The sequence below is a fragment of the Phyllobates terribilis genome, unplaced genomic scaffold, assembly GCF_046119375.1.
Source record: "Phyllobates terribilis strain yellow unplaced genomic scaffold, ASM4611937v1 Scaffold_5__5_contigs__length_657084704, whole genome shotgun sequence".
In the NCBI taxonomy this organism is placed as follows: domain Eukaryota; kingdom Metazoa; phylum Chordata; class Amphibia; order Anura; family Dendrobatidae; genus Phyllobates; species Phyllobates terribilis.
The window spans coordinates 179,505,364-179,512,863 of NW_027362765.1; the positions used below are offsets into that span (position 1 = coordinate 179,505,364).

Here is a 7,500-nt window from a genome sequence, read left to right on the forward strand (position 1 = left end):
CCCTCTCCTCGGCTGGCCTTAGATTGCTTGTTGCATGCACAGGGTGCAGATTTTGAGCCCACGCGTATCTCCTTTTTTCCCCAGCTCTTCCGCTTCAAAAACACATTTTTGGTCAAATTCTCCATCGTCTCTCATGGACTTCTCTGCGGATGTTCCATGCGAGAGCCAAGCTTTTCTCTGGAGGTGCCAGGCAGGCGCTTCAAGCGACACAGCTGTTTATGCCAGGAAAATTGGAACACAACAGTTCCGTCGTTGGCTCGTTGGTCTAGGGGTATGATTCTCGCTTAGGGTGCGAGAGGTCCCGGGTTCAAATCCCGGACGAGCCCTGCTCTCTCTGTCTGAGGGCGAGCCTGAGCGCTCTTCTTTTTCTCGCCTCCCTTTAACTAAAGCACACCGTCCTCTGCGGCTGACCAAGCCGACAAATGTGAGAGTATCGACGCCAGTGCACGGCTTGGTCAAAACGTTGGCTCGTTGGTCTAGGGGTATGATTCTCGCTTCGGGTGCGAGAGGTCCCGGGTTCAAATCCTGGACGAGCCCTGCCTGGTGCGTGCTTGGCATAGCTCTCTCTCTCCCCATCTGTGCCAGTATGCTTTTGCAACGGTCTTACTCAAGGGCGCTTGGCTCTGCGTCATGCACGCGGCGGTGCTTCTCAACGAGGGTTATCTTTACGCCACCTCGGAGCCTTTTGCAAGTGGAACTCTGTGAGCCTTCCGAGGAAGCTCTTTCTTAGCTCATGCACTGCTATGGCTCTGCTTCTCCCGTAAGGTGCCAGAGGTCTTTGGCGGGCTCCCCATTTTCACGGCTTGGTTCCTCTTCTGTTTCTGTCACTCGGCTGCTCTCTACTCCTCCTGCCTTTTCTGACACTGCTGTCAGATCTTGCGCTTGCTGCATCCTGTGCCAAATTGTGAGAGTGAGCAAGGCGCCTCGTGGACCCTTTCTCCGTCACTGGCTCGTTGGTCTAGGGGTATGATTCTCGCTTTGGGTGCGAGAGGTCCCGGGTTCAAATCCCGGACGAGCCCTTGCTTACGGAAACCTTTGCTGCCGATCTGATGCCTGACGTGCTTCTCTCAATGGCTGCCAATCTGTTGAATTGATTTTTCTTGGAACTCACTACTGGGAAGGCGGTATGTTCCCTCTTGCTTGCCCTCCCACTGCCCTCCCCCTCTCCTCGGCTGGCCTTAGATTGCTTGTTGCATGCACAGGGTGCAGATTTTGAGCCCACGCGTATCTCCTTTTTTCCCCAGCTCTTCCGCTTCAAAAACACATTTTTGGTCAAATTCTCCATCGTTTCTCATGGACTTCTCTGCGGATGTTCCATGCGAGAGCCAAGCTTTTCTCTGGAGGTGCCAGGCAGGCGCTTCAAGCGACACAGCTGTTTATGCCAGGAAAATTGGAACGCAACAGTTCCGTCGTTGGCTCGTTGGTCTAGGGGTATGATTCTCGCTTAGGGTGCGAGAGGTCCCGGGTTCAAATCCCGGACGAGCCCTGCTCTCTCTGTCTGAGGGCGAGCCTGAGCGCTCTTCTTTTTCTCGCCTCCCTTTAACTAAAGCACACCGTCCTCTGCGGCTGACCAAGCCGACAAATGTGAGAGTATCGACGCCAGTGCACGGCTTGGTCAAAACGTTGGCTCGTTGGTCTAGGGGTATGATTCTCGCTTCGGGTGCGAGAGGTCCCGGGTTCAAATCCCGGACGAGCCCTGCCTGGTGCGTGCTTGGCATAACTCTCTCTCTCCCCATCTGTGCCAGTATGCTTTTGCAACGGTCTTACTCAAGGGCGCTTGGCTCTGCGTCATGCACGCGGCGGTGCTTCTCAACGAGGGTTATCTTTACGCCACCTCGGAGCCTTTTGCAAGTGGAACTCTGTGAGCCTTCCGAGGAAGCTCTTTCTTAGCTCATGCACTGCTATGGCTCTGCTTCTCCCGTAAGGTGCCAGAGGTCTTTGGCGGGCTCCCCATTTTCACGGCTTGGTTCCTCTTCTGTTTCTGTCACTCGGCTGCTCTCTACTCCTCCTGCCTTTTCTGACACTGCTGTCAGATCTTGCGCTTGCTGCATCCTGTGCCAAATTGTGAGAGTGAGCAAGGCGCCTCGTGGCCCCTTTCTCCGTCACTGGCTCGTTGGTCTAGGGGTATGATTCTCGCTTTGGGTGCGAGAGGTCCCGGGTTCAAATCCCAGACGAGCCCTTGCTTACGGAAACCTTTGCTGCCGATCTGATGCCTGACGTGCTTCTCTCAATGGCTGCCAATCTGTTGAATTGATTTTTCTTGGAACTCACTACTGGGAAGGCGGTATGTTCCCTCTTGCTTGCCCTCCCACTGCCCCCCCCTCTCCTCGGCTGGCCTTAGATTGCTTGTTGCATGCACAGGGTGCAGATTTTGAGCCCACGCGTATCTCCTTTTTTCCCCAGCTCTTCCGCTTCAAAAACACATTTTTGGTCAAATTCTCCATCGTCTCTCATGGACTTCTCTGCGGATGTTCCATGCGAGAGCCAAGCTTTTCTCTGGAGGTGCCAGGCAGGCGCTTCAAGCGACACAGCTGTTTATGCCAGGAAAATTGGAACGCAACAGTTCCGTCGTTGGCTCGTTGGTCTAGGGGTATGATTCTCGCTTAGGGTGCGAGAGGTCCCGGGTTCAAATCCCGGACGAGCCCTGCTCTCTCTGTCTGAGGGCGAGCCTGAGCGCTCTTCTTTTTCTCGCCTCCCTTTAACTAAAGCACACCGTCCTCTGCGGCTGACCAAGCCGACAAATGTGAGAGTATCGACGCCAGTGCACGGCTTGGTCAAAACGTTGGCTCGTTGGTCTAGGGGTATGATTCTCGCTTCGGGTGCGAGAGGTCCCGGGTTCAAATCCCGGACGAGCCCTGCCTGGTGCGTGCTTGGCATAGCTCTCTCTCTCCCCATCTGTGCCAGTATGCTTTTGCAACGGTCTTACTCAAGGGCGCTTGGCTCTGCGTCATGCACGCGGCGGTGCTTCTCAACGAGGGTTATCTTTACGCCACCTCGGAGCCTTTTGCAAGTGGAACTCTGTGAGCCTTCTGAGGAAGCTCTTTCTTAGCTCATGCACTGCTATGGCTCTGCTTCTCCCGTAAGGTGCCAGAGGTCTTTGGCGGGCTCCCCATTTTCACGGCTTGGTTCCTCTTCTGTTTCTGTCACTCGGCTGCTCTCTACTCCTCCTGCCTTTTCTGACACTGCTGTCAGATCTTGCGCTTGCTGCATCCTGTGCCAAATTGTGAGAGTGAGCAAGGCGCCTCGTGGCCCCTTTCTCCGTCACTGGCTCGTTGGTCTAGGGGTATGATTCTCGCTTTGGGTGCGAGAGGTCCCGGGTTCAAATCCCGGACGATCCCTTGCTTACGGAAACCTTTGCTGCCGATCTGATGCCTGACGTGCTTCTCTCAATGGCTGCCAATCTGTTGAATTGATTTTTCTTGGAACTCACTACTGGGAAGGCGGTATGTTCCCTCTTGCTTGCCCTCCCACTGCCCTCCCCCTCTCCTCGGCTGGCCTTAGATTGCTTGTTGCATGCACAGGGTGCAGATTTTGAGCCCACGCGTATCTCCTTTTTTCCCCAGCTCTTCCGCTTCAAAAACACATTTTTGGTCAAATTCTCCATCGTCTCTCATGGACTTCTCTGCGGATGTTCCATGCGAGAGCCAAGCTTTTCTCTGGAGGTGCCAGGCAGGCGCTTCAAGCGACACAGCTGTTTATGCCAGGAAAATTGGAACGCAACAGTTCCGTCGTTGGCTCGTTGGTCTAGGGGTATGATTCTCGCTTAGGGTGCGAGAGGTCCCGGGTTCAAATCCCGGACGAGCCCTGCTCTCTCTGTCTGAGGGCGAGCCTGAGCGCTCTTCTTTTTCTCGCCTCCCTTTAACTAAAGCACACCGTCCTCTGCGGTTGACCAAGCCGACAAATGTGAGAGTATCGACGCCAGTGCACGGCTTGGTCAAAACGTTGGCTCGTTGGTCTAGGGGTATGATTCTCGCTTCGGGTGCGAGAGGTCCCGGGTTCAAATCCCAGACGAGCCCTGCCTGGTGCGTGCTTGGCATAGCTCTCTCTCTCCCCATCTGTGCCAGTATGCTTTTGCAACGGTCTTACTCAAGGGCGCTTGGCTCTGCGTCATGCACACGGCGGTGCTTCTCAACGAGGGTTATCTTTACGCCACCTCGGAGCCTTTTGCAAGTGGAACTCTGTGAGCCTTCCGAGGAAGCTCTTTCTTAGCTCATGCACTGCTATGGCTCTGCTTCTCCCGTAAGGTGCCAGAGGTCTTTGGCGGGCTCCCCATTTTCACGGCTTGGTTCCTCTTCTGTTTCTGTCACTCGGCTGCTCTCTACTCCTCCTGCCTTTTCTGACACTGCTGTCAGATCTTGCGCTTGCTGCATCCTGTGCCAAATTGTGAGAGTGAGCAAGGCGCCTCGTGGCCCCTTTCTCCGTCACTGGCTCGTTGGTCTAGGGGTATGATTCTCGCTTTGGGTGCGAGAGGTCCCGGGTTCAAATCCCGGACGAGCCCTTGCTTACGGAAACCTTTGCTGCCGATCTGATGCCTGACGTGCTTCTCTCAATGGCTGCCAATCTGTTGAATTGATCTTTCTTGGAACTCACTACTGGGAAGGCGGTATGTTCCCTCTTGCTTGCCCTCCCACTGCCCTCCCCCTCTCCTCGGCTGGCCTTAGATTGCTTGTTGCATGCACAGGGTGCAGATTTTGAGCCCACGCGTATCTCCTTTTTTCCCCAGCTCTTCCGCTTCAAAAACACATTTTTGGTCAAATTCTCCATCGTCTCTCATGGACTTCTCTGCGGATGTTCCATGCGAGAGCCAAGCTTTTCTCTGGAGGTGCCAGGCAGGCGCTTCAAGCGACACAGCTGTTTATGCCAGGAAAATTGGAACGCAACAGTTCCGTCGTTGGCTCGTTGGTCTAGGGGTATGATTCTCGCTTAGGGTGCGAGCGGTCCCGGGTTCAAATCCCGGACGAGCCCTGCTCTCTCTGTCTGAGGGCGAGCCTGAGCGCTCTTCTTTTTCTCGCCTCCCTTTAACTAAAGCACACCGTCCTCTGCGGCTGACCAAGCCGACAAATGTGAGAGTATCGACGCCAGTGCACGGCTTGGTCAAAACGTTGGCTCGTTGGTCTAGGGGTATGATTCTCGCTTCGGGTGCGAGAGGTCCCGGGTTCAAATCCCGGACGAGCCCTGCCTGGTGCGTGCTTGGCATAGCTCTCTCTCTCCCCATCTGTGCCAGTATGCTTTTGCAACGGTCTTACTCAAGGGCGCTTGGCTCTGCGTCATGCACGCGGCGGTGCTTCTCAACGAGGGTTATCTTTACGCCACCTCGGAGCCTTTTGCAAGTGGAACTCTGTGAGCCTTCCGAGGAAGCTCTTTCTTAGCTCATGCACTGCTATGGCTCTGCTTCTCCCGTAAGGTGCCAGAGGTCTTTGGCGGGCTCCCCATTTTCACGGCTTGGTTCCTCTTCTGTTTCTGTCACTCGGCTGCTCTCTACTCCTCCTGCCTTTTCTGACACTGCTGTCAGATCTTGCGCTTGCTGCATCCTGTGCCAAATTGTGAGAGTGAGCAAGGCGCCTCGTGGCCCCTTTCTCCGTCACTGGCTCGTTGGTCTAGGGGTATGATTCTCGCTTTGGGTGCGAGAGGTCCCGGGTTCAAATCCCGGACGAGCCCTTGCTTACGGAAACCTTTGCTGCCGATCTGATGCCTGACGTGCTTCTCTCAATGGCTGCCAATCTGTTGAATTGATTTTTCTTGGAACTCACTACTGGGAAGGCGGTATGTTCCCTCTTGCTTGCCCTCCCACTGCCCTCCCCCTCTCCTCGGCTGGCCTTAGATTGCTTGTTGCATGCACAGGGTGCAGATTTTGAGCCCACGCGTATCTCCTTTTTTCCCCAGCTCTTCCGCTTCAAAAACACATTTTTGGTCAAATTCTCCATCGTCTCTCATGGACTTCTCTGCGGATGTTCCATGCGAGAGCCAAGCTTTTCTCTGGAGGTGCCAGGCAGGCGCTTCAAGCGACACAGCTGTTTATGCCAGGAAAATTGGAACGCAACAGTTCCGTCGTTGGCTCGTTGGTCTAGGGGTATGATTCTCGCTTAGGGTGCGAGAGGTCCCGGGTTCAAATCCCGGACGAGCCCTGCTCTCTCTGTCTGAGGGCGAGCCTGAGCGCTCTTCTTTTTCTCGCCTCCCTTTAACTAAAGCACACCGTCCTCTGCGGCTGACCAAGCCGACAAATGTGAGAGTATCGACGCCAGTGCACGGCTTGGTCAAAACGTTGGCTCGTTGGTCTAGGGGTATGATTCTCGCTTCGGGTGCGAGAGGTCCCGGGTTCAAATCCCGGACGAGCCCTGCCTGGTGCGTGCTTGGCATAGCTCTCTCTCTCCCCATCTGTGCCAGTATGCTTTTGCAACGGTCTTACTCAAGGGCGCTTGGCTCTGCGTCATGCACGCGGCGGTGCTTCTCAACGAGGGTTATCTTTACGCCACCTCGGAGCCTTTTGCAAGTGGAACTCTGTGAGCCTTCTGAGGAAGCTCTTTCTTAGCTCATGCACTGCTATGGCTCTGCTTCTCCCGTAAGGTGCCAGAGGTCTTTGGCGGGCTCCCCATTTTCACGGCTTGGTTCCTCTTCTGTTTCTGTCACTCGGCTGCTCTCTACTCCTCCTGCCTTTTCTGACACTGCTGTCAGATCTTGCGCTTGCTGCATCCTGTGCCAAATTGTGAGAGTGAGCAAGGCGCCTCGTGGCCCCTTTCTCCGTCACTGGCTCGTTGGTCTAGGGGTATGATTCTCGCTTTGGGTGCGAGAGGTCCCGGGTTCAAATCCCGGACGATCCCTTGCTTACGGAAACCTTTGCTGCCGATCTGATGCCTGACGTGCTTCTCTCAATGGCTGCCAATCTGTTGAATTGATTTTTCTTGGAACTCACTACTGGGAAGGCGGTATGTTCCCTCTTGCTTGCCCTCCCACTGCCCTCCCCCTCTCCTCGGCTGGCCTTAGATTGCTTGTTGCATGCACAGGGTGCAGATTTTGAGCCCACGCGTATCTCCTTTTTTCCCCAGCTCTTCCGCTTCAAAAACACATTTTTGGTCAAATTCTCCATCGTCTCTCATGGACTTCTCTGCGGATGTTCCATGCGAGAGCCAAGCTTTTCTCTGGAGGTGCCAGGCAGGCGCTTCAAGCGACACAGCTGTTTATGCCAGGAAAATTGGAACGCAACAGTTCCGTCGTTGGCTCGTTGGTCTAGGGGTATGATTCTCGCTTAGGGTGCGAGAGGTCCCGGGTTCAAATCCCGGACGAGCCCTGCTCTCTCTGTCTGAGGGCGAGCCTGAGCGCTCTTCTTTTTCTCGCCTCCCTTTAACTAAAGCACACCGTCCTCTGCGGTTGACCAAGCCGACAAATGTGAGAGTATCGACGCCAGTGCACGGCTTGGTCAAAACGTTGGCTCGTTGGTCTAGGGGTATGATTCTCGCTTCGGGTGCGAGAGGTCCCGGGTTCAAATCCCAGACGAGCCCTGCC

The 7,500-nt window shown here is 54.9% G+C and overlaps 20 non-coding genes across 20 annotated transcripts; all 20 read left to right on the forward strand.

Annotated features, from left to right (window-relative positions):
• The first annotated feature begins 254 nt into the window (after positions 1-254).
• On the forward strand, positions 255-326 carry TRNAP-AGG (transfer RNA proline (anticodon AGG)). Its single transcript has one exon. It is a non-coding gene; the product is annotated as a tRNA-Pro (tRNA).
• A 139-nt stretch (positions 327-465) lies between these two features.
• Positions 466-537, forward strand: TRNAP-CGG (transfer RNA proline (anticodon CGG)). The gene has a single exon. It is a non-coding gene; the product is annotated as a tRNA-Pro (tRNA).
• A 410-nt stretch (positions 538-947) lies between these two features.
• On the forward strand, positions 948-1,019 carry TRNAP-UGG (transfer RNA proline (anticodon UGG)). Its single transcript has one exon. It is a non-coding gene; the product is annotated as a tRNA-Pro (tRNA).
• Positions 1,020-1,414: 395 nt separating this feature from the next.
• Positions 1,415-1,486, forward strand: TRNAP-AGG (transfer RNA proline (anticodon AGG)). The gene has a single exon. It is a non-coding gene; the product is annotated as a tRNA-Pro (tRNA).
• A 139-nt stretch (positions 1,487-1,625) lies between these two features.
• On the forward strand, positions 1,626-1,697 carry TRNAP-CGG (transfer RNA proline (anticodon CGG)). Its single transcript has one exon. It is a non-coding gene; the product is annotated as a tRNA-Pro (tRNA).
• Positions 1,698-2,107: 410 nt separating this feature from the next.
• On the forward strand, positions 2,108-2,179 carry TRNAP-UGG (transfer RNA proline (anticodon UGG)). The gene has a single exon. It is a non-coding gene; the product is annotated as a tRNA-Pro (tRNA).
• Positions 2,180-2,573: 394 nt separating this feature from the next.
• On the forward strand, positions 2,574-2,645 carry TRNAP-AGG (transfer RNA proline (anticodon AGG)). Its single transcript has one exon. It is a non-coding gene; the product is annotated as a tRNA-Pro (tRNA).
• A 139-nt stretch (positions 2,646-2,784) lies between these two features.
• Positions 2,785-2,856, forward strand: TRNAP-CGG (transfer RNA proline (anticodon CGG)). The gene has a single exon. It is a non-coding gene; the product is annotated as a tRNA-Pro (tRNA).
• Positions 2,857-3,266: 410 nt separating this feature from the next.
• On the forward strand, positions 3,267-3,338 carry TRNAP-UGG (transfer RNA proline (anticodon UGG)). The gene has a single exon. It is a non-coding gene; the product is annotated as a tRNA-Pro (tRNA).
• Positions 3,339-3,733: 395 nt separating this feature from the next.
• TRNAP-AGG (transfer RNA proline (anticodon AGG)) lies at positions 3,734-3,805 on the forward strand. The gene has a single exon. It is a non-coding gene; the product is annotated as a tRNA-Pro (tRNA).
• A 139-nt stretch (positions 3,806-3,944) lies between these two features.
• Positions 3,945-4,016, forward strand: TRNAP-CGG (transfer RNA proline (anticodon CGG)). Its single transcript has one exon. It is a non-coding gene; the product is annotated as a tRNA-Pro (tRNA).
• A 410-nt stretch (positions 4,017-4,426) lies between these two features.
• Positions 4,427-4,498, forward strand: TRNAP-UGG (transfer RNA proline (anticodon UGG)). Its single transcript has one exon. It is a non-coding gene; the product is annotated as a tRNA-Pro (tRNA).
• A 395-nt stretch (positions 4,499-4,893) lies between these two features.
• On the forward strand, positions 4,894-4,965 carry TRNAP-AGG (transfer RNA proline (anticodon AGG)). Its single transcript has one exon. It is a non-coding gene; the product is annotated as a tRNA-Pro (tRNA).
• Positions 4,966-5,104: 139 nt separating this feature from the next.
• Positions 5,105-5,176, forward strand: TRNAP-CGG (transfer RNA proline (anticodon CGG)). Its single transcript has one exon. It is a non-coding gene; the product is annotated as a tRNA-Pro (tRNA).
• A 410-nt stretch (positions 5,177-5,586) lies between these two features.
• Positions 5,587-5,658, forward strand: TRNAP-UGG (transfer RNA proline (anticodon UGG)). The gene has a single exon. It is a non-coding gene; the product is annotated as a tRNA-Pro (tRNA).
• A 395-nt stretch (positions 5,659-6,053) lies between these two features.
• On the forward strand, positions 6,054-6,125 carry TRNAP-AGG (transfer RNA proline (anticodon AGG)). Its single transcript has one exon. It is a non-coding gene; the product is annotated as a tRNA-Pro (tRNA).
• Positions 6,126-6,264: 139 nt separating this feature from the next.
• Positions 6,265-6,336, forward strand: TRNAP-CGG (transfer RNA proline (anticodon CGG)). The gene has a single exon. It is a non-coding gene; the product is annotated as a tRNA-Pro (tRNA).
• Positions 6,337-6,746: 410 nt separating this feature from the next.
• TRNAP-UGG (transfer RNA proline (anticodon UGG)) lies at positions 6,747-6,818 on the forward strand. The gene has a single exon. It is a non-coding gene; the product is annotated as a tRNA-Pro (tRNA).
• A 395-nt stretch (positions 6,819-7,213) lies between these two features.
• Positions 7,214-7,285, forward strand: TRNAP-AGG (transfer RNA proline (anticodon AGG)). The gene has a single exon. It is a non-coding gene; the product is annotated as a tRNA-Pro (tRNA).
• Positions 7,286-7,424: 139 nt separating this feature from the next.
• TRNAP-CGG (transfer RNA proline (anticodon CGG)) lies at positions 7,425-7,496 on the forward strand. The gene has a single exon. It is a non-coding gene; the product is annotated as a tRNA-Pro (tRNA).
• Positions 7,497-7,500: the final 4 nt, after the last annotated feature.